Genomic DNA, 24,092 nt, shown 5'->3' on the forward strand with positions numbered 1-24,092 from the left:
AGGACAGGCTTATAGAGGACAGTCTGATGTGTTTCGCTTGTTGTAAATTCAATCATACATGAAGTTATTTCTAGTTAATATGCACAGATAACTTTCAGTCTAAAATGAGATAATTGGAAGTTGCATGTAGTCACTTACTGTGAAAAGGTTTATTTATACAAAGTATACATACTGTACACTTAACTATATATGTAACCAGTGCTAAATTCAGACAGTAATTGAAGTATAATGTACACATACAAAATAGTCTCACCATGGAAACATATATCATCATACCCTTGTGAAATTTCTGACCTTGTTGAGATTGTACTCAGACTGTATTTAACATCATTTTTCAAGAACAAAAGCTCCAGTGTGCAGAGATGTTCCTTGGAGTGATAAGGCAGTCACAGCTATTGTTCAAAAAACACAATCTCATTTTCCAGCATTTCAAAATATATTACTAGAAAAATTATGACAGACATAATGGCCACTGACAGGTTGGGTATCCCCAAATTTGCCCCATGGAGATCAGCTTGTAAGATACTTTTGTAAGGAGAGATTTGATAGAGGTGTTCAAAATCATGAAGGGTTTTGATAGAGTAAATAAGGAGAAACTGTTTCCACTGGCAGAAGGGTCGGTAACCAGGGGACACAGATTTAAGCTAATCCGCAAAAGATGAAAAAAAAGTTATGCAGCGAGTTGTTATGATCTGGAATGCACTGCCAGAAAGGGTGGTGGAAGCAGATTCAATAGTAACTTTCAAAAGGGAATTGGATAAATAGGGGAAAAAATTTGCAGGGCTACGGGGAAAGAGCAGGGGAGTCGGACTAATTGGATAGCTCTTCTCTTGCCGGGAGCCGGCAAAGGCAGATGGGCCGAATGACCTCCTTCTGTGCTGTATCATTCTATGATTCCATGTGCTGTTTCCATGATGCAAACAGCACCCAAGCACATACACTCATAGATACTGTGGCTGGGGATGCCACATTTTAACCTAATGCCAAAACTGGACAGAGATAGGATTTGGTCCTAACAAAGATTGGGACCGTGGCTTGTATTGCTGTGTTAACTGAAATCTTAACAATATTAACAATTAAAGAATCCACAAGTTAAGACACAGAAACAACTGGGAGGAAAACGTAATCTGCTCAAATAAACAGACTTTGAGTCTCTGGCTCACATTTTTGACATTTCTGTGCAGCCCCGTTTATAATCAGGGAGGTGTCAATCCCAAGAATTGCATCTCTTCGTGAGACAAAAGGCAGTTGCAAGGAACCAACTGAGTTTAAGCAGAAAAATCATCGTGCAGTTTTAGCTTTGTGTGAATTTGATTTAATCGTTCTGGTTAAGGCTCTAGACTTTCAGCAAAAAGGTCAACATAAATGTTTTGGTTAAAGCTGCAAGGTTCAATGACCTATTGCTGGTACAGAAATACATCTGAATCATCTTTAGTGCTTAATGAACTGTAAGCCAAGGAAGTTCTATAGTAGCGTTACATGAGGAAAGTTCGATTCAGAGAGACTGAAATGCAGAACATATGCTGATCCAGGTCCACAACGTTATATGCTACTAGTCGATCTCCCATGGCATTCCAGAGTTGGAGGGCAGGTAGTAATTGCAGCTTTAGAAAGTAATAATTGAAAGAACAATATGACTGTAGTTTGAAAGGTTGGAGCAATCAGATTGTGCCCTCTTTCTCCAGTCATTTGCACATATTTACCACTTTGGGGACAGTCACATCTCCTGTCTGCCCCCACTTCTGCCAAAATTTATAGGTTATTTTACAAAGGGTGAAATTCTGACATATCTGAGTCTCATCCCAAATCCTGACACCTTTCCGTCAAAAATCCACCAATTTTACCCCAAAAACATTGTGGAATTTCTAAGCCAGAGGTTTGAGCTAAATTCATCCTAGGCTTTATGATTAGCCTGGGAAATAAGGAGGGTAAATTTGAGTTCAGAAATGTAAAATATCCAAATCTAAAAAGTGTGACAAACATGGCTAATTTAAAAAGGAAATGTTGCTGCTACCAAAATGAGTATAAGCAAGGTGGCACACTACTTGACTATAACACAGCTCAGCAGCCATGTGTGGAACTAGAAAGCTTTCAATTTCAATTTAAGAATGTGGGAATTTTGGATTATTCTGGATTACCCAAACTTGTCTGATATTTTTTGACCCATTCTGTTAGATTGAAAAACATTTGTTTTGTTCTCCTTTCGCATACGTCTGTGAGGAATTGATTTTAAGTTTCTCTGTTCACATTGTCCATCTATTTTTTTAATTTCTCACTGTCAATGGTAATCTATCGATATTAAAAATTAGTGAGTGTCATTTTTAGCCAGCTTGTTAACCAATAGTAATCATGTGACCATGGTGTCACTCTTTAGCAATTTCACTAGTCAAAGATAATCATGTGACTATTTTGCTATTTTTGGGGGGTTTTCTAGCAATCTCTGTAGCTAATGGTATTCACATAACTGTTCTGGTCCATACTTAGTTGACAGTGTTCTGGACCATTGCTGGTAAAGGCAGACGAGGTTGGGGCAGGGATTTGGTTTAGACAACAACAAGCATAATGTGCACATACTTACAAATCCTCAGCTCAATACCTGTTCGACTTAAGTCAGTAAAGAACATCAGTGTTAATGTTGTAAGCCCTCCTTCCCTTAATAAGAAATCCCTACCATTTGGAGCCAACCTGCCACTGAGTGTTTCTGGGGGGATTGGGGCGACTGCTGCTCGAGTGCAATTACCAGTCTTACTGTGACATCACTGACTCTCTAATTGTGACGCAGTGGAAAAACATGATGCCAGTTTTTAAAGGTTTGTTTTGTTACACAAAAAGTGTGTGAAATATAATGTGGCAGCAGGGACAACAGGAACGTGGGGATAGGGACAGTGGCATGGCTGGGCAAACAGAGAGGGAGTGAGGTATAGCACAGGGAAAAATATAATCCAGCCTCAGCCTCAAGTCCGTGAGCAATGCCACAGGAGATACACTGATATAATTCAAATTCATAGCACTGAACAGCTCCGTAGAAACCCACAAAGACATCAACCAGAATAAACAATAAACAAAGAAAAACAGAAAATGCTGGAAATACTCAGCAAGTTAGGCAGCATCTGTGGAGAAAGAAACAGCGTTAATATTTCAGGTCGATGACCCTTCGTCAGAATCCCAGTAATAGTAATCAATAAACAAGAAAGCTGCTACCAAGTTGCCAAAGAAATAGAAATGCTCTCGGCACACTCATTTGTGAAATCACCTGACCATGCATATTCTACAGAATCTTCTGCACGCGTGATTGGCTGAGTAACAGGCCTAAGCCATGCCCCTGAAGACCAGGCAGCCAACTATTGGTGGACAAGGTGAACATTGGGGTGGCTTTTTAATCAAAGCCATGAAAGTGGTGCCAAACTACAAACAAGTACATGTTCTGACAGCAACGGTTATTTCTTTCCATTAGAGATAATCCTTGAACCAAACCTGGAATCCAAGATTGCATTAATGGGGGGAATTGAATTCAAATGAGACATTTTTGTCTGTTTTCCTTGGGTTGAGCTCATTTTTCTTCAAGAATGAAAAATGCAAACTGTACATATATGGTACTTTATATCTAAACAATGGTACTTAGGAAATTAATATAAACCTCTTAAAAAAATTCAAGTGTTCACTTTATATGCTGGATTGACTGATCTCCATAATTGCATACTGAGGTTGAAAATCCATGGCCCTTTTGGTGCAGATCTGCAGTAACTCCAGCGGAAGTGTACTAGAAGTGGAAGAAATTAGACTGGGTTCTGAACATACAATGGGGAATCCATGGGCCTTGGAAGCGCCCGAGCCTCTTCCACTCCTAACAAGGATGTGGAGATGCCGGTGATGGACTGGGGTTGACAATTGTAAACAATTTTACAACACCAAGTTATAGTCCAACAAATTTATTTTAAATTCCACAAGCTTTCGGAGGCTTCCTCCTTCCTCAGGTGGTGTGGAAGGAGGAAGCCTCCGAAAGCTTGTGGAATTTAAAATAAATTTGTTGGACTATAACTTGGTGTTGTAAAATTGTTTACAACTCCTAACAAGGCCATTGACAAGGGGAGGGATCAGGGCCGAGGCAGGATTCCCAATGTTGGGAGTTCTCTGACTCTCTGAGAGACCCAGCATATCATCAGTGGAGGCATATCAGCCCATCAACAGGGCTAGTGGGCCCCACCTTGGGGTCAAGGTTAGGATTGTGGTTTGGATTCCTGAAGAAGAAAAATTAAGCAATTTTTTTAATATTATTTAAATGTGGACTGTTTACAAAGGGTCTGCTCAGGTCCTTCCTTAATTCTTTTTCCAGCACTTTCCTGTCCCCCAAACTGGGCACTCTTCTACTGCAATTTGTGGCCTCTTTGGTGGGCGAGCAGTGCCCCTGAACTGCCATCGTCATTCAAATTAAGGGACCTTCCCTGACCCTGCCAACCTCAGCAGTGGAGACCCCAAGTGGGCATATTCCAGCACTCACACTGAGATGTGGTCTCCACTCAGTGGATTTTTAGCCAACTATGCAGTTGATTTCCCATGGTATTGCACAGACAACTTTTAAAATTATATTTACGACACTGTGTGTTGTAATAATAATTATCCATTTTGTACTGTTCCATTGTTCACCCTCTTGCATGACATCTCTCCCTCTAAAATTTTATCAAAAATGAGAACAAAATGTTGAACCCTTCCCCTTCTAATTTAGATTCTATTAGTTGATCTCCCATGGCCTTGCTCATGGACAAAAATTGATTCCCTCTTGCTCCCTACTTCTTTCCCTCTCTATTTTTTTCCTGGGTCCCCTACCTGTCCTTTTTTGTACTCTCTTTCTACTCTTCTTACATACTTTTCTCATCGTGGTATCTGTTTCTGACTCCTTTTCTCACTCTTCCTGCGAGCCTCTCTTTCCCTATCTGATCTTTCTATGAGAAATTAAACGACGTATAACTATATTTTAAAGAATATATGGTAATAAGTCTCCTAATCTTTCTGGAAGGCTCTTGCGCTTATTGTTTCGTTGTCTCTCCCCTTCCAATTTATGTTCTTTCGGACTCTGGTAACATTTTATTTATCACCGCGGTATCATTCCTTTCTCCGTCATGTGATGAAAGGGTAGCAGTGACCACAGCCTAATGACAGATTAGACTTTTCAGTCACACCTCCAATGAATCAATCACAGCGTTCAAAAGCAAAGAGCACTGTTAACCACCGAAATGGTCATACGTTTTCCAAGAACCAGTGAATGATTACAATACAAGCTGAAACCTTCCAAATCTCTCCTCCTGTCAGCATCGGCTCAGATTCCTGACAGTCAAATATGGAACAATTAGCTCATTCTGACACACTGCCAGAAGCAATGAATTTGGCAGAAAGGGCCCCAAACATTCTGGTCACGTGGTTACTCCTGGCCAATGAGATTGCTTCAAAGCCACAATAACATTTAAAATTTCATGTGATCACTATTGACCAATGAAATTACTATAAAGGAACACATGGCATTTTTTTTCCCCCAATTATAGTTATATGTAACATGGTTTCATTTCTCATGGAGAAAAATAAGAAAGATATTGGTTTGCAATACTTTGCTGCACAGACCAATCACAGTTCAGAAACAAATTGAGATGAACAATGACACTGTATATATTTAAATACAAATTTTCCATTACCAACTCATTCCTTTGAGGTTCCTCTCCTGTCCCCTCTGTCCTCACATCTGGTGTCAGGTGCTTGTGGATTTCTGTCTCCAAAATTGAAGCTCTCCATTCACCCGCCTCAGCCTCATCTGTTCCCCTCGCACCACCCCCCCCTCCGACCCCGACTACCCCCTTCATCGCTTCCTCCACATCATTCTAAAGGTTTTACCCTACTTCCACTTATCTTGTCCATCTCATATTCCCATGAGCTCCTTCCGACTCAGCTCCTGACCTTTCAACTGGCCCTCCTAGGTCCAATGCACCCTCTCTTCAGGCACAGTTACAACCCCTTTCAAAACTGTCATTATCACTTCATCTCTTAAACTGCCTACTCTTCTGCTCTATCCAGATCCTGCCCCATCGCCAGCCTCCCCTTTCGCTGTAAGGTTCTGAAACATGTTGTCACCATCCAACTCAATGCCCACCTCTGCCATCTATATGAATTCCTTCAGTGTGATTTCTATCCCACCCATAGCAGTAAGACTGCCCACATTAAAATCACCAACGACATTCTGCGTGACTGTGACTGTGCTGCATTGTCCCTCAGTCTCTCTGTGGCGATCGACCATACCATCCTCCTCGATGCTTCATATTCATTGAGTAGGTTGTAAAAAGTCTCTTTCACAGAATGGCATACACTGCACAAAGAACAACTGACACCTGGGAGTGATTACAAGGCAGTCTGGGGTTCAGAGGATAATAAATTTATAATTGGAAACAATTGTGTGACAGTAATCTCATCAATAGGATACCCTCAACCATGACAGTAAGATAAAGTGGCTCATAATAACTATCCTCTGAACTCGGGAGATGAGATTTCAGCTTTGAAAGTCTCTCCCACATGCCAGTGATTTTTCTAATATTTACGATGGAGTGAATGGGAAGGGGCTGTGCTCTGTTTGGTAAGTGTGGGGGGCATAGTGAACATCAGTAACCAGGGTGTTTCATGTAGTTGATGAATGACGACATCCGCACCAAACAAAGAGTGATTGATGTTTAATCACTGCCAATTCATCGACAGTGTTATGAAGGGAAAACTGTCGGTGACAGTGCTTACAAGGGAATAATCTAATCTACACATGACTTCATAAAGTTCAAAAGGAAAACGTGAGTAGTTTATATCTGTCATCTAAATTTTGAGATTGGATTCACTCCCTCATCTCTTATGTTGCTTCAGTTGTAAGTGGGAGTGGTGCTCAGTTTTGGTCAGTTATCTGCACTGGAAGCAATCATCAGTCAAGAGCTCCAGGCCTCTGGTACAAGATGACAATTAGACAAGAACAATAATAATTGCGATGGCATCGTTGGAAGTTAATGAAGAAATAATCTGCAGCTAATTAGAGAGGAATTAATTTTTCAGTCTGTATTATAACAACAACTTGCATTTTTCACCACCTTTAATGTAGGAAAACATCCCAAGGAGCTTCATAGGAGCGTAATCAGACCAACATTGACACCGAGCCAAGGAAGGAGCTATTAGGATAGGTGTCAAAGAGGTAAGTTATAAGGAGGGCTCTTAAAAGAGGAGAGAGAGGTGGGGAGGTTTAGGGAGGGAATTCCAGAGATTAAGACCTCGACAGATGAAGGCACGGCCACCAATGGTGTGGAATGCACAAGAGTCCAGAGTTGGAGGAATGCAGAGTTCTCGGAGAGTTGTAGGGCTGGAGGAGGTTACAGACATAGGGCGGGGCGAGTCCATGGAGGGATTTGAACATGAGGATGAGAATTTTGAAATCAAGGCATTGGTGGACAGGGAGCCAATGTAGGTCAGCGAGCACAGAGGTGATGGGTGGATGGGACTTGGTGCAAGTTAGAATATGGGCAGCAGAGTTTTGGATGAGCTCAAGTTTATGGAGGGTGGAAGATGGGAAGCTGGCCAGGAGAGCAATGGATTAGTCAAGTCTGGAGGGAACAAAAGCACGGATGAGGGTTTCAGCAGCAGATGAACTGAGGCAGGGGCAAAGATGGGCGATGTTACACAGATGGAAACAGACAGTCTTTGTATTGTAGAGGATTAAGGGGTCGGAAGCTGAGCTCTGGGTCAAATAGGACGCCAAGGTTGCTAAGAGTCTGGTTCAACCTGAGACCGTGGCCAGGGAGGGGGATGGAATCGGTATTGAGACAATGGCTTCGATCTTCCCAATATTTAATTGGAATAAATTATGACTCATCCAAGACTGGATGTTGGACAAGTAGTCTGACAACATAGAGGCAGTGGTGGTGAGGTAGGGCTCGGTGTTGTTAGCATACTTGTGGAATCTGATGCTATGTCTTCAGATGATGTTGCTGAGAGGCAGGTTGTAGATTAGAAATAAGAGGGAGCCAAGGATAGATCCTTAAGGGACTCCAGATGTAACGGTATGGGAACGAGAAGGAAAGCCATTGCAGGAGATTCTCTGGCTTTGGCTGGATAGGTAAGAGTAGAACCAGGTAAAGGCAGCCCCACTCAGCTGGTCAACAGAGGAGATACGTTGTAGGAGGATGGTCTGATCAATCATGTCAAAGTCTGCAAAGAGGTCGAGAAAGATGAGGAGGGATAGTGCACTACTACCTATAAGAGAATAATTGACAATTTGACTCATATATAAACTAAGAAAATGCGAGCTGGTTGTCGTTAAGATAAAACAAAACCATTATTTGCAGTAACGTAGTTATTCTGAATAATCGCCATGTCTTGAATAGTGGTAATATTTACCATCACCATCACACTGAAGGTGGTGATGGATGTGATGACAAAGACAGAATATGTATGGTCCTATTCTTTAGCACGCACTATGATGAGATGGATGAAAAGACTGGGCTAAGACAGAGAACCTGCAATGAAATGGTATATATTTTTATTAAAAGTTTAGATTTCAGCCTAATTAGTTTTGTGATAACTGAACATTCAGCTGTGGACTGTAGGAGGTGGAAATAAAATTGAGTGAAACTGTATTTACCAACTTTATGCAATCAGACTATGGTTTGTTCAAGAAACACTTGAGACAACCTATCGCTTCACACACAGCCATGTTCAACATATGGGCAAAATACCCCATCAGTAAGAGTGCATCATAGGAACTCTCTCACAACTTAGAAAGGTCTTTGATACACTGCTTGGGAATGGTATGTCATTCTCATTTTTCAAAGGGTTAGTTTAAGATATGATCTATGTGGTATTGACTATCCAGTGATCATAAATTTAATTGCAGCTGTCATTAATTGGATTTCATTGTAGCCAGTTATCATGAGTTTTCACTGTAGCTAGATATTAGTTTTCATTGTAGCTAGGTATCATTAATTTTCATTGCAGCTAGTTATGATTAGATATGATTAGTTTTCATTGCGTCTAGGTTGTACAATAATCATTAACATTAAAAATTAAATTCTGTTCTGTACTAGTTACTCACAATGTCCTTACTGCTCTGCTTTACTCCATGAATCAACAGAACTAATTCTAACTAATGTGGCTTGACAGTTCAATGGGTTAATATTCCCACATGCTTTGCCAAGGCATGATAAGATGTAGGTTCAAAGGAACATTCCCTAAGGGATGATCAGACAGGAACGTTAACCCAAATCTCAGCTGTGAGACATATTTCCTACCAGCTAATAACAGAGCATCTCTGGTATGTCTGGGAGCAGGTCTCTGCCTTCTGCCTCGTCACAGATGAGTGTGTGTTGTACAGGAGCTAATGTATGGGTGAAAATAATGAGGATATCAAAGTGAAATAGCAATAAAATAAAACAACCACATTTTGAATAATACTAATTTAGGTTTGATTTTACTGCTGTAATTTGTACTTACCTATTACGATAAATAGTTAGCAAAAAGAAACCATCCTACTACTTCACCTTAATATCCTTATGTCAGGTGGGCAGAAATCATTAAAGGAGACAAAAACACAGTTTAAGTTCCTCCAGCTCTTCATAGAGTGGGAAAAATGGGGGCACCTAGTATTACAATTGTCTTCATTAAATCACATCAATTATTTCTGTGCTAGGAGCCGGAGAGGGCTGATTTCCCACCCTCCCAGAACTGATGAGCAGCAGCTGGGCACCCACTTGATGTCTGCAGCTTGTGGGCAGCATGTAAAGGAGGCCTGAGCCTCAAAATAGCCCGGGCGTCACACCCACCCATTCTCCCGCCTGAAGGTAAATCAGCCCTTTTATTTGAAGATCTGCTTCCTGACAACAGTCTTAACTGTGCCTTTCATTCATGTAAACACGTGCCTCCTTGTCCCAGTGTCACAGTTTAATATGAAGCAATGTTTCACATTTGACTTTTCTAGATTTTTAACTTTCCTTGATATCTTTATGACCGATTAAGTATTCTTGAAGTGTAGTATCAGCCCTACAGTGGAGTTCTCCTTTCGAGGAATATAATTGTATTGGTACAGCGCTACAGTTCTCTGTATTATACCTTACTGACAAACCCATTCTACTTACAAGCATTAAACTCTGTGGGCGGATTAGTTTGGAATAAAGTTATTGCTTTGTCATGCCCTTTCTAATATGTCCAAATCTGTGTCAAATTTATGAAGTATTATACAAAATACTTCACAAATTTAACTAGAAAATCTATGCTTGTTGCTCTTCTGTGTGTCATGTAATCTCAAAATCTTTCATATTGAGATGGTTGCATTTATGATTATGAAAGGATCAACTTCATTTTATTTCCAAGCTGGCACAGAATGAACACAGTCATTGGGAAATCTTGGGAAATAGACCCAATTGTAATGAAAGATTTGCTTCTGTCATTTCATCTTCATACAGTGCCAAGGCTTCATAAAAAAAGATTTTGGAGAGTCAAATTGCTCTCCATACAGCAAAACATCTTGGACAAATAAATGGTACAATCCACTTTAATAACCGTTTGCATTGCTAGTAAAATTACCGTAGCAATTATAACATCGACAAAGACCCTTGCTTTATTGCAAAAAGAGGGGACAATGCTGCCCTTGTCCTTTCCTAGCATGCCATTAAAAGGTGCTTTTACATTATCAGAACATGTAAGGCAGACATACGGCTCTTTTGATGTTGGCTGTGCTTGTACATTAAATTACCTGACAGTAGAATATCACTGGCACAGCAGGCCAATTAAAATGTGAGTCTATGACTCTGTTATCAGATTAAGTGCTTCCTGTTGTGCCAGCCGCCTGCATCTTCATACTTTTACCATATTTGATATAAAAAAGCATCATAATGCAAGGACACAGATGCCAGGACTGGCTCCATGCCAATACCCAATCAAATAAGGTGCAAAAAGTAATCTAAAAGGCTAATGCAATGTTAGCCTTTATCTCAAGGGGGCTGGAATACAAAGTAAAGATGTGATGCTTCAGTTGTGCAGAACCTTGGTCAGACCCCATCTAGAATAGCGTGTTCAGTTTTGGGCACCAAGCCTCAGGAAAGATACATTAGCCTCAGATGGGGCATGGATTTACCAGAATTATAACGGGGCTTAGAGGGTTAAGTTATGAGAACATGTTGCATAAACTTTGAGTTTCGAAGGTTGGGGGTCGGGGGGTTGATCTAATCAAGTTCTTTAAAGTAATAAAAAGATTCGATAAGGTAGATACAGAGAACCTATTTAATCTGATGGAGAATCCTGATCAAGGGGACAGAATCTTAAAATTAGAGCTCGGCCATTTCGGAGTGAAATCATGAAGTATTTTTTCACACAGATGGGTAGTGGAAATCTGGAAGTCTCTCCCTCAAAAGACAATGGATGCCGGGTCAATTGAAATTTTTAAGACGGAGATTGCTAAATTTTTGTCAGGTAAGCGCATCAAGGGATATGGAGCAAATGTAAGCCTCCTTATTCTTAATTCATAGATGAGTGCAAAGAATCTTTCACTATTTGCCAGAAAACTAGGAATGCTGAGTGTTGCTTTTCAAAGTAGCTCTGTAAGGCAAAACACAATAGGATTCGAGTGTTTGGAATTCTACAGCTCTGAACAGTTCACTATTTAGGGGAATTGTTTGCAATCCAAAAACAAAATTGCTTTCATCCTAATAATTGAAAATTACAATCAATTTACTATTTTTTGGCACCTGATCTTTTTCTGATTCTGGAAAGAGACACAAACTGACACCATCCTTTCTTGGAGACGGTCGTCATTCTGTGCATTGTACGACTCCAGGAAAGTCAGAGCAACTTTCACTGAAAATGATCACACTTGCCTGCAAGCATCTCTAAGAACATCTTTCATGGGTGATTTTTATGCTGTTTAATTATTTTAAACGGCTTATCCCAGTTCTGTCTGCAATTATAAACATGACCTAACAGGTGCTCCAGCTCCAAGTGGAGTAATTGCCATCTGGTTCCATTACAGATAATTAAACATCACTATTAAATGATATTAGATGATATTTCTTTATATTGATTTAATTTTTTTAGCAAAAGACATAGCATTGAGCGAGTAGATTTTAAATATAAGGATAGAGTTCAGAGAAATATTTGGACAGTTGGTTAACTACAGTCTAACAGTATTGGAGTTATCTTGGAACAATATTGCTGTTTTCTGTACAGATCTGCGCTAGAAGTATTTAGGATGCTACTGAACGCTATTTTCTCTTAAATAAACACACTGTAGATAATCAGAATATATTGAAAAGGTGGTGATTGTTGCCATTAAACGTGGCATCAGTACACTTTGGTTCACATGGTTCCAGTTCCCATTAGTAAAGAAAGAAATAGAAAGAATTTGCATTTATATAGTGCCTTTCACGACCTCAGAACATTCCAAAGTGCTTTACAGCCAATGAAGTACTTTTGAAGTGTAGTTACTATTGTGTAATGTAGGAAATGCAGCAGCCAAATTGTGCACAGCAAGGTCCCACAAACAGCAGTGCTATAATGACCAGATAATCTGTTTTAGTGATGTTGGTTGAGGGATAAATATTGACCAGGAAACCAGGGAGAACTTCCCTGCTCTTCTTCAAAATAGTGCCACCTGAGAAGGCAGTCAGGACCTAGGTTTAATGTCTCAACTGAGAGATGGCACCTCCAAAAGTGCGATTCTCCCTCAGTACTACAGCCTAGATGTTGTGCTCAAGTTCTCGGAGTGGGACTCAGACCCACAACCTTCTGACTCAAAGGTGAGGGTGCTACCACTGAGCCACGACTGAAAACTAACTGAGTAAACTGGGGACTTTCATTTATGTAGCCATTCATCTACTATAGAAGGTTCAAGAGTTTCTACAGTAAAAGGCAGATGCTGCAATCAGATATCTACACTATTTAACAGAATAGTACTGCTTAAAATCTATTTCAATGATCTCTAGCAGGAGCTAAACCTACCAACCTCTGCAAGCTCATCTCAGCCCACTGAGCGATGCAGACTGCTATGACAAGGGCACTTTTCCTTTGCATCTTAATCAACTCAGATCCATAAAACCATCATTTCATGTTTCGAGCTAAAGTCATGTTTGCGGTGATGTCTTCATTTTGGACTTCAAAACCTTAGACAGAAGTCTGACAGTATATCAGAGTTCCTGTTCTGTATTCCCAGCATTGTGATATCAGGATAAATAATTTCACTGCATTAGGGATCCCATATTTCCCCAAAGTAAATGATATGCAATTCAAGAATATATGTTTCACTATATCATTGACATACATTCCAATATAGTGCACATAGGAATTGCGAGATGAAAAAAGACTACAGTCCATCCAGTTCGCCTTCTACCATCCTGGTAATAACATGATACAACGATAATGGAGTTGTGAACGAATCTTAGCAATCAATCTCTATTAATTAGCCTACAACAGACCCAGAAATGGCATGAGGAAAACACCAATGGTGGAGAGCTTTGGAGACCATTGGTCCAAAGTCACCTTTTTCCTCCCAAGCCTGCTACACTTACCACGTCATGTCGCAAATTACACATGTATTGAATTCCAAAATGTTATTTTCCAAATTAAATTTACCTAATTTGCATTTGAATGAATCAATACTAACTTCTTCCACCATCTCCCAAGGAAACCTGTTCCATAGATTGACCACTCGCTCACTGAAATATTGTATATGCCTTATTTCAGAATCTGACATATATGCATTATTTAGTGAAATCTCAAACAGCACACACAGGTCTGCAGACTTTGAATGATCAAAGTTTCCACCTATCTATCTGTCCTTCATACTATTTTTCGACTGCCACCTTTAATTATTCAGAAGTTTAAACATTCTTTATCCATTTGCAGGCCTGAGATATATAAAGTAAAAAAATTCTGAACAGAAAGAAATGGAGAAAGTTGTGTGAAGAAATGGGCAGCTAAACTGTTGCAATATATCTTTTCAACAAACCCTAGAAATGTCAACAACACCCGGGGGGGAAAAAAAAATCACAACACTCCTAAAAGAGGTACAGGTTTCAGATACTAATTCTTTCAAACGGTTTTCAAATATTCATGCTTCTCATCTCCTCTGTGTGAGCGCATTCCATTAAAACTGTTGGATTCCTGATCTGGGACCATTTATAGGATTTTTGGATGGTAGAAGGCGAACTAGATGGACCGTAGTCTTTTATAGTCTAGCAATTCCTATGTTCCTATGTACACTATATTGGAATGTAGGTAGATTCCGAGCATTTTTTGTAATTATTACGCCTGGTTACTTTTAGCAATTGAAAAATATGTATCTATGTACTGCTGGTAAATTGTCTCACTTTAGTATTATTGGGATAATATCTGAGAAGCATTAATGGTGACACAGTTCATTGGACACGTATCTCGCAATCTTGGATCGAGGCAATCAGAGATACAACCCACAAAAAAACAGGGACACCTATTTTGCCAATTTGTTGCTGTTTTACAAAATTTGCAAGGTACGCTTATATTTAAATATAATTGCATTCAAATTTAAAAAACAGTATTAAAAAATACCAGAGTGGTGAAGTATAGAATAATGCACGCAGCCTAAGTAATAACATGTTCTCTTATGGATCAGTTATGATGCAGTTCTTGTGGTGATGCACCATGTTCTCATGTTGAAACAATGCAACAACCACAGTAAAACTAAAGAATGATAACCATTACTGTTCAGAATTTTTTCACCTTATAGATCTCAGGCCTGCTATTCGATAAAGAACGTTTAAACTTCTGGATAATTGAAGCTGGCAGTTGATTACACTTCCCTCCCATCCCGCCTCCCTGTAAGGACTCTATTCCATTCTCCTCAACACCCCCCCCCACCCCACCAACCATGCCCCCCCTCCCCCCGCCCTTTTCCCTGGCTCCGTACTAGCTTACAAACTGGTAAATCTCCAACTTCTTCCAGATGAAAGGTCACCGACCTGAAATGTTAACTCTATTTTTCTCTCCACAGACACTACCTGACCTGCTGAGTGTTTCCAGCATTTTCTGTTTTTATTGAAGAATGAAGTTGCTGATCTGACCCACTAGCGACAGAGAAAGCGGGGAAGGATTGGAGGCTCACGGGGAGGATGTGGGGGGGGAATCTGGGAATTGAAGGTAACAGGGGCTCTGTCTTGGGGTTGTCGAGTGGAATGCAGCTGACAGAGAGGTCGAACCTCCCTTGAGAAGGGAGGAAGTTCAGGCTTTGGACCATTCAGCTGGCAGGGGGTGTGTGAAAACCTGGTAGCCTAGTCTGGGATCAGGGAGTACCAGGAGATTGGATCTGGCAGCAGTCATGGGGGTTGGGGGGGGGGGAGGAGAATGAGTGGCCACATGCTCTGAAAGAGAGATTGGCTGGAAAGTGGAATAAATATTGCACTGAACACATGCTGCCAATTTACATTCAGCACATTTGATCAGGGCAGGAGGAAGCACATCCACACCAGACGGAGTGAACACAGTCGCATTGAGAACACACGGAGCAGCTGCCACAATAGGAAAATGATAGGATATGTATGGGGACAAGGGAGTAGAAAGGACAGGTTGCAAGTCTGAAATATGTTAGGACCCAAAACCTAGCTCAAGGACACAATCGGGTTGCCCATCCTCCTGGATAGCCCGGGGTCTCCCAGAATGGGGCATGGATCTCCCAGGAGCTGCTGCCAGCAGCCGGGAAGATCTTTGTGCTTTAAACTTCCTGCTGCAGCAGCACCCGCTTCTCCCCCCCTCCCCGTGGTAACACCAGCTGCCGACGCAGAGAAGCCTCCGGCTTGGTGATGTCACCCACTGTCACAGAGAGACAGAACTGGCTGGTGTGCCGGGAATAATCGGGAGCCAGAGGGCAGGGGGAGTTGGGGGACTCGGGAATCGGAGGGAGAGGGGAAGCTGGGGGTTAGGAGGAGAGAGGGTCACTGTAGAATTGGGGTCTGGGGATTGCGGGGAGACTGGAGGCAGAGGGATGAGATTTGAGGGAGAGAGGAAGACTGGGGAATAGAAGTCTGGGGAATGAAGGTTCGGTGGAAGAGAGGGAGACTGGGAAATGGGGGGGGGTTGGTGTTTGAGGGAGACTGGGGTCAAGTCTTGCGGGGTGGGGGAGAGAGGGAAATTGTAACGGGGTGGGCGGGTCTGGAGAGAGATGGAGACTGGGGAATGGGGGTCAGGGGAAGAAAGGGACGGGGGATTGGGACTCAGGCGGGGGGGGGTAGAGGAGACAGGACTGGAAGTCAGGCAGGGGGAGAGAGGGAGACTGGGGGTTGGAGGGAACGGAGCATTGGTTTAACGTTTCATCTGAAAGACACCACCTCCGACAACGCAGCACTCCCTAGGTAGTGCACTGAAGTCTTAGCCTGGATTACAAACTCAGTTCCTCAAGTGGGGGTTGAACCCATGACCTTCTGATTGAGAGGTGAGAGCGCTACCATTGAGCCAGTGGACACTTAAAAACACAAAGGATCAAATCGGAGTCATTGAGAGGTTGTGTTAATATTTCATTATTCATATTTATCAGATAATTTTAAACTGCAAATTGCCATCCTAGCTTGTTTCTTAGACAAACTAGAGTAAAATATTGGGCCATAATTTGCTGTAGCAGGGCATCTAACGACATCTGCCATTAGTTAGACTTGCCCTTCCACATTCAAGTTTTTTAATCTTTTTGCGTGGCAAGTTGCTGAAAGTGCGAGCTGATAACGTTGCAGCGAGAGAAACAGGGCATCTGGGACCTGAGTGAACAGGGCAAGCAACTGTGTATCTCCTTAACCACTCAGATTGAAGGATTGTGAAATAAACAGCACAAGGACTGAGAAGGCCACCGTATAAGGCCACCCCACTTTGTATTGTACACCATGAACCATAAGAAATGTACTGTGTTTGAATTGTAATATTGAGATCCTTTGTGTACGATCTGTATTGTGTTGGTTTGAACTGTATTGGTTTGGAATTGTGATATTTACATTGAACTGTGAATCCTTAAATTCTATGAAATAAAGTATATTTTGAAATAAAAAAAACAAGGGCTGAGAAGGAAGTGTAAATTAAAGTGGGTGAATTCAATGTCAAATCAGGTACAGAAAGAGAAATAAAGGGAGGGAAAGAAAGATTAGATTAAGAGAGAAAGAGAAAAGAGATAGAAAGGAAAAGTAAAAAAAAAATTACGTTTAAAATTTTACACTTTTAAAATCTCCTGAAGCAATGAGACTTCACACTTGTAATAGTTAATTTTCAGTGCCAGAGAGGTTGATTGGCAGTAATCAACAGTTATCACTTCTTGAGAAGGGTACTTAGACTTGAAATGACGACTTATCTTTTGGAGGCAAGTTTAGTTCATATCTATTGTGCAAATACAGCAACTTCACACCGTTCAGCACATTTTAATGGTGATGCAGATTGCGAGAAGCCATTTTTGCAAAGCTAACGGCAACTCGGACAGCAATGTTTGGATTTCCACGTTTAACTTCACATTTACCCCTCATTTGAAGTTGCTGTACCGTTTGTGCATAAATAAGGGAGAGCGCCATGAGCCTCATCATTATTTTGACAGCAAATTCTGGACTATTGTATAGACATAAGCTAAGCTTGCCAAACAGGATCTCTTTCTTGAGGCAATACCCTCTTGAAGATTACTGTATTAAGCAATCTGCGGGCAGGCTGGGTTCCCGAAACAGCCAGAAATAGCCGGCTCTTAAAACTCTGCTGTAACTGCCATGCTGGCCAGGAGAAATAGTTTATTTTGCAGTGAGAGCTACAACTCAAAACTTTTGTAATGTACTTTAACAATTTCTCAACTTTCTCTTTGAAAAAACAACCATTAGAAGTCATTTTGTAGCACCACACAAGACCAGTGGTGCACTGACACCGTCACGACACATTCTCTGCTGTACTCTACACAATTTCAGCAAAGCTTCTTTTAAGGCACTTCACCATGGCAACAGTGGCCCTTTAATTGTAAGAAACAACACTGACTGCAGTCAGTTCACTGTACACACCAATCTATTTATATTTTCAGTACATCATTTCTTCATCTGCCAAAGTTCACAGGGACCGTGGCTTCATTTATTTGGGTAATGGAAATACCTTGAAACTGATGAATTAGATCACTAGAGAAAGAATACAGCAGATCAAAGCAAATTAGATTCATCAAGGATCTCAGCCTACAAAATGGTCAATGCACTGACTTAATAAAACCCTGGCACTCATGGTTAATCACTGACACTTTAAATTATCCAGAAACAAATCTCTTCTTGCTGTAATTTGTCCTGAATCCCCATTTTCTCGATCCTTATGTTTAAACCATCGTCAAGTATCTCCAGAGCTATTTATCTGCACTCTTCCAGCCTCAGACAATCTGTTTCATGGTGGCTGGTTTTCCTGACTTAACCCCCTCCCCCAAACATACATAAACTAGACTGAGCACCACACGGTTTTTACACATTGGGCTTACCAAACATTCCTTCTGAAGCACTCCTGAGGCGTGCTGTAGCTGCAATGTGACTATAGCAACACACACTCACAGAAAATATAATAAGCTAGAGTTCCTCTCACCTCCAGTGTACAGTGACCTCAATAATTCGCCACGCTCCCAGATAGCTACTGACAGTGCTTTAAAGTGTAAGGTACAATGTTCACTTACAAATGATCAAATGGCTGGGGGTTACAAGCTGCAGACCATCTAATCAAGCAACAGGTAGAAATTCAGACAGATACTCAGTACCTTGGGATTTAACAGATGTCTCATTTGCAAATGCATGGTTCTGTTCTTTACCGCTGAGTATATGAGGAGCATTTAATCAGCGAGGATTTACTGCTGACAAAAACAAACCATTAGTGCATTATTCATGTTTAACACACAGCATTGCAGCAGCATTTAAAACACACCTTCACCTTGTGAGCTTTAGCCCTCCTCAAGAGAACTGAATTATACAAGTTGCTGTGCCATGATGTTGTTGGTGTTCTATTACATTATTTTAAAGAATTCTGTTTGACAATTGCCAGTTCAGTTACTGTTGTTACAATAGTCAAAGATAAATATACTGCCCATCAAAGGTGCACGTCTTTGGGTGTAGGATGGGAGACACACAACAGCGCTGAAGGTTTGGTGTAATACAAGGCCTGCCTTCACCCCCTCCCTTGCTATTGTACATTGGGACAGATCTTCTAATATGTTTCTCCCATGTTCCACTGGAGGGTCTGAACACTAAAGGTACAATGATTAGTGCCACTGTAGGGTGTTTCGCTCTTAAAACAAGTCTGTATTTTTGACCACACATCCTACGCAGATCCAAGCTACCCATCTAGTGAATACTAATTGGAAAATTCTTCAAATATTAAAACACTTCTCCACAGAGGGTTTGTTACTTCAAAGATTGTTATTCAGTATGTTGGTGTATTGCTCATATTTGTCACATTTTTATTATTCAGAAGGTTCCTCTGCTTTTGCTCCTTCCTCTGGTCAGAGCCCTTTGTGCTCACTGTGTTAAGTTACCTGGTTTGCTTTAACAATGTTTTTTCTCCTCACAGTAAAGCATATTAATTGTGGAAACAACATTTTTTGACTGTGAAGCCTTTTATGCAATTTTAAGAGGATCATTATTTAAGAGAGAATTAATGCGAAGACAAGGATTATGAACAATACCAGTCGAAAGATGAGAGCCAGTTCCTCGGGGGTTTTAGAGCAGAAGTGCAGAGTGTAACATGAGCTGGGATATCCCAGAGGATAACATCACTTCGAATGGTGCTGTTAATTTTCAGACCAATTCGAATTTGTTTTTCCCCATTTCAGTTTTCTCACCTTCCCACACCAACTTTCCCCTCTCCCCTCCCCTCCTGATGCCGTCCCGATTCCTTTCTGGGACACCTCCCTGGGTGCCATTCACCCTGTAATACTTCGCTCAAGTAGCAGGGAGAATTCCAGCCAATTTTCCTCTCCCTAATCAAGGGGCATGGGAGCCCAATTGCAATGCCCCGACCCTTGTTCTGGCTGAGATCAGCTAACACAACACAGACTGGAATTCAAACCTGGGACCTACCTGATCTTTATGGTTCAGTTACTCACTGAACAATCAGGTGATTCTTCCATTTCTACAGCTAGAAAATGTTTAGCAGAGAGTATAAACATATACAAGGATAGTCCTACAAATAGCTATCTGAAAACAGGTCATTGCTTGACCCCAGAAACAGCGACCTATAAACCCCCCATTGAGCTTCAGAAAACTAACTGGTTGTATAAAGGTAACAAAAATATCTTTTGTTAAGCACTTATCCCTTCACTAACATTCTCCTTTAAATGAGAGTGATGGCATGGGGACAATGTTACTAAAGAACCTTTACAGGAGGAAAAAATAGTAAAAAGAATATCACTCCTGCAGTTTAATTCCTCTTGACAAATCCCATAATGTTTTTTTAAGCTATAATCTAGAGCAAGTTGAATATGTGTTCTGAATAATATTTAAAAACCAGAAGGTACACAAAGCATGAGAATATAATGAAGTCAGCGGTTGTTTACAGAGCACCACTGATACTAAACCAGAGATACCAAATGATATCAAGTGCCTAAACATCCCTGACCCCTGCATTGAAAAACATGGAAGTATGCTCTCCTGCCTGAATTAGTATAATTACTTAATTTGGTTACATCTTTTACAAGTGGTTTTAAACGTATTGAGGTGATTGACTTAGAAGAGCCCCTTCTAAATTATGGTTGATTTTATCAATTTATGACTGACAAACAAACAAAAAATGCTGTTATTTGGGGCACTGGACCCGCGATCCAAAATACACTGCACAACATTGCATCGTTTCATTACTGCTGTCCAACAGAAAACCAGAAGTAAATTCAAACAATTTATGTCGCAGTTCTAAGTGGCAATTTTCTGCTAAACCACTTAAGTAAACACCATAAATCTTGAGTCCACAACACTTCGAAATCTACAGATTGGAGGGCAAGCTCCTGAACGACAATACGACTCAGGTTGAAATACTTTCAGACTCATCCAATAAACAACAAAGTAACAAGAGTGAGACGTTCAGTACCCAGCAGATAGTCTGAATGGTGGCAAAGCTCAGCTTGGATGATGCCGATTCTGGTTGTACATTGTAGAGGCGCCAGTAAAGTACTGGCAATGCATTTTTGATTATATGAAATGGAAGCATTTTGTTTCATCACTGGATACAATGAGATCAATCTGAGATACATATGAAGTTAACATGCAGGACTAAAAGTCATTAATAGAATGTTAGTGTCAAATAAGCACAGACATCACGAGTTACTGAAGTGAGCGACAGAGAAAATTCAATGATTGGTGCTGCTTTAGTTTGGATTCAGAGAATCTGCTATCTCAGCATTACATCACTAAATTTGGCTCCCTTACTTACCCCTGTGGCAGAATCATTGATCCACAAAAGACTGGGCTTTTCCCCCCAAAAAATTAAAAAAGTAGCTTCAGTTTATCAGGCGAGGTGCTGAGTCGTACTCACTGGGAAGTTCCCAAGTTCAACTCCTGGCTTGTGCTGAGTTTGCTGTTCTCAGGCATGGCAACAGGAAAGACATTACAACTAGCCTCAGTGTCCCTGGATTAGGGAAAGGAAGATCAATTACTGTTACTGCTCCTCTCACCAGCCAGCGACCCCTGCTGGAAGTAAACTTGTGTGGTCTTTGGGTGAGGAGATGATCAGGTTCGACCACAACACCCCCAATGGCCTTTGACTCACTATCAACAAAAAACAGGCACTTTTGAGAGGCACTGAAGGGTGCCTGGAGTTTGTGGGACTATTCTCTAGACCAAAAAAATAGACCTAGGCTAGAAGAAAAAGGATAGTCTGCTTTTAAATCTTAATATAATAATTTATCATGTATTCTTTCAATTCCATGAAGAAGTATAAAGGAAGGTAAGCATTTTCTACTCGCAGATGTGAATTGAGGCAGTGTCAATGGCGTGCCCTCTGAATGTATCACCTGCTGTGCTTTGTACATCAAAATTATTAATCAGTGCAAATACCTGGCTTATATGATGGCCCTGTAGAGACAGGTAGATCAGGGGCACCTGTACTGGATTGGGTCCAATGCTACCCCAAGGTTAACATTACCAGACCTGCAGCAGTACTATGTGAGGGATAGAGGCACTCGATAAGAGGAACTGAACGAATAATATGTAAAAGGCAGCTTTCTGACTAATGTTTGCTGGGTGAAGAGAGGAAGAAAGAAGATCACTTATTCTTTGTTCTAACATTGAAAGACATTGCTAATAATTACAGACAACATTACTTTTATGTAGTTTTTAAACCACTGAGCACCATTTTGGTAGTTTATTAATAACTAATGCATATTTGTTTTAAAACAGAACGAGGCTAGGCCAGATGAACCAGGAACTCACCATATCTGCAGCCAGAACTAACAGAGTTAAGGGCCCCTTAACGTCCAGCAAGCTGAATGCTACAACTTGAAGAGGGAGGTAGCTTAGTAACCACATAAATACAAAGCAGTAACCAAGCACTGAAAGGCTCCCTGCAGCCGGCAGAATCGTGAAGTTTTTAAGCCCACGTGTACAGTCATTTGACCCAGAATTCCAGTTCCAATCACTGTATTCATGTGGGTTTGCCTTGGCAGAACTGAATGTGAGAGAACCAGTGGTTTACTGGCAAACAGCTGATCTGTCTGTGCTGCTTCCCCAATCTCTGTCTCGTCAGTAATCAGATTTGCTGCAAGCATGCACAATCCCACAGTGTTAAATTAAATGAATCTTTACGAACAGCGGGAACATCTACGCACAGAGTATTCAGAAAAGTGCCTTGAAACACAGATTGCAGCAAAATAATAAGAGTCTTGTCTTGGTCCTAAAGAAACTAAAATGGCAGTCGGTCTTACACTTGCCTCTTAGATCGATTGTACATAAGATGCAGTTTTCAGCTTGGTTTGGACTTCAGCAGTGGTTGAAGTAGTTGCTGTCTCCACATCAGGAACATTCACCTCGTGCAACAGAGTCTGGTCTCCTGGCCCTGCAGGTGTGCTGTGTGCAGTGCAACAGTGAGAGAATAGGATGGCTCCAGTCTAATGCACAAATACACACACACACGCTCTCCTGGCACGCTTCCAGGACTGAAATCCTACAAAGGATGCAAGCCCATCACTGCACAGCAGGGAGGTGCAGTGAATAGAGTTTCTCTCGAGTTCGAAACAAAGACATTTTAAGTGTCATCGGCACCGCCATGGGGATGAAGATAAGCTACTGAGAATATCAGTGCGCCTGCCTACACATCCCCAAAGAACAGAATACACAAACAATAGTGTTCTGAAGAAAACGGAAGATGAAAGTTGCACAAACTTAAGACAGGGCTCAGACATAAATACGACCAGATGGGAAATCTGAAACCAAGCCACAAGACTCGCTAGTCATACAGACGGCGCTTTAGGGAACTAAATTACAAGGGTGGGAAATGACTCATGCTGCTCCTGTGTTGTCGACCTGACAGAAATAAAGAGTTTCCGTTTCCTCTGTTTGTATTTCAAAGCTTTATCGGTGACAGGAGATGGGGGCTGTAGAGCCGCTTTAAATATATACTATTTAAAAATTAAATACAAATGTAGCAGACTGTATTTGAAGATGGTCTTTGGGCTATCACAGGAGACTATTATAGCAAGAAGGACGTTCCACAGAGAGAGGGCTCGATGTGGGTTCTCAACACTGATTTATATAATTGCTAAACACATCAAAACACTCAACCCTTTGTCAAATGTGAAAATATTGATGCAGCCCCCTCAAAATATCACAAACACATAGTTACATAAAAATAAAAGAAATCATGTGACTTACAGAAATAGGAGGTTCATCCAGCTGCCACTTCAGGGAACTTTCTGATGCTAATTCACCCTCTGTGACAGATTGAAAGAGTAATCTTTTATACTTTAGACACGAAGTACTAGAAACAATCACAGGCTAAATTTTCCCTGTTCACTATGACTGCCCAGTTTATACTCATGTTTTTGTGAAAATTAGTGAATGGAAGAAAAAACAGCCCCACATTTTTTTCATTATACTGTTGTGTATTTG

The 24,092-nt window shown here is 41.0% G+C and overlaps 1 protein-coding gene across 1 annotated transcript in view; it reads right to left on the reverse strand.

The window, feature by feature from the left end:
• The window catches only part of akna (AT-hook transcription factor), a 140,476-nt gene that overhangs the window by 80,458 nt on the left and 35,926 nt on the right, over window positions 1-24,092 (reverse strand). The gene's annotated exons all lie outside the window — the stretch shown is intronic.

The sequence above is a fragment of the Heptranchias perlo genome, chromosome 31 (genome assembly GCF_035084215.1).
Source record: "Heptranchias perlo isolate sHepPer1 chromosome 31, sHepPer1.hap1, whole genome shotgun sequence".
Lineage (NCBI taxonomy): Eukaryota > Metazoa > Chordata > Chondrichthyes > Hexanchiformes > Hexanchidae > Heptranchias > Heptranchias perlo.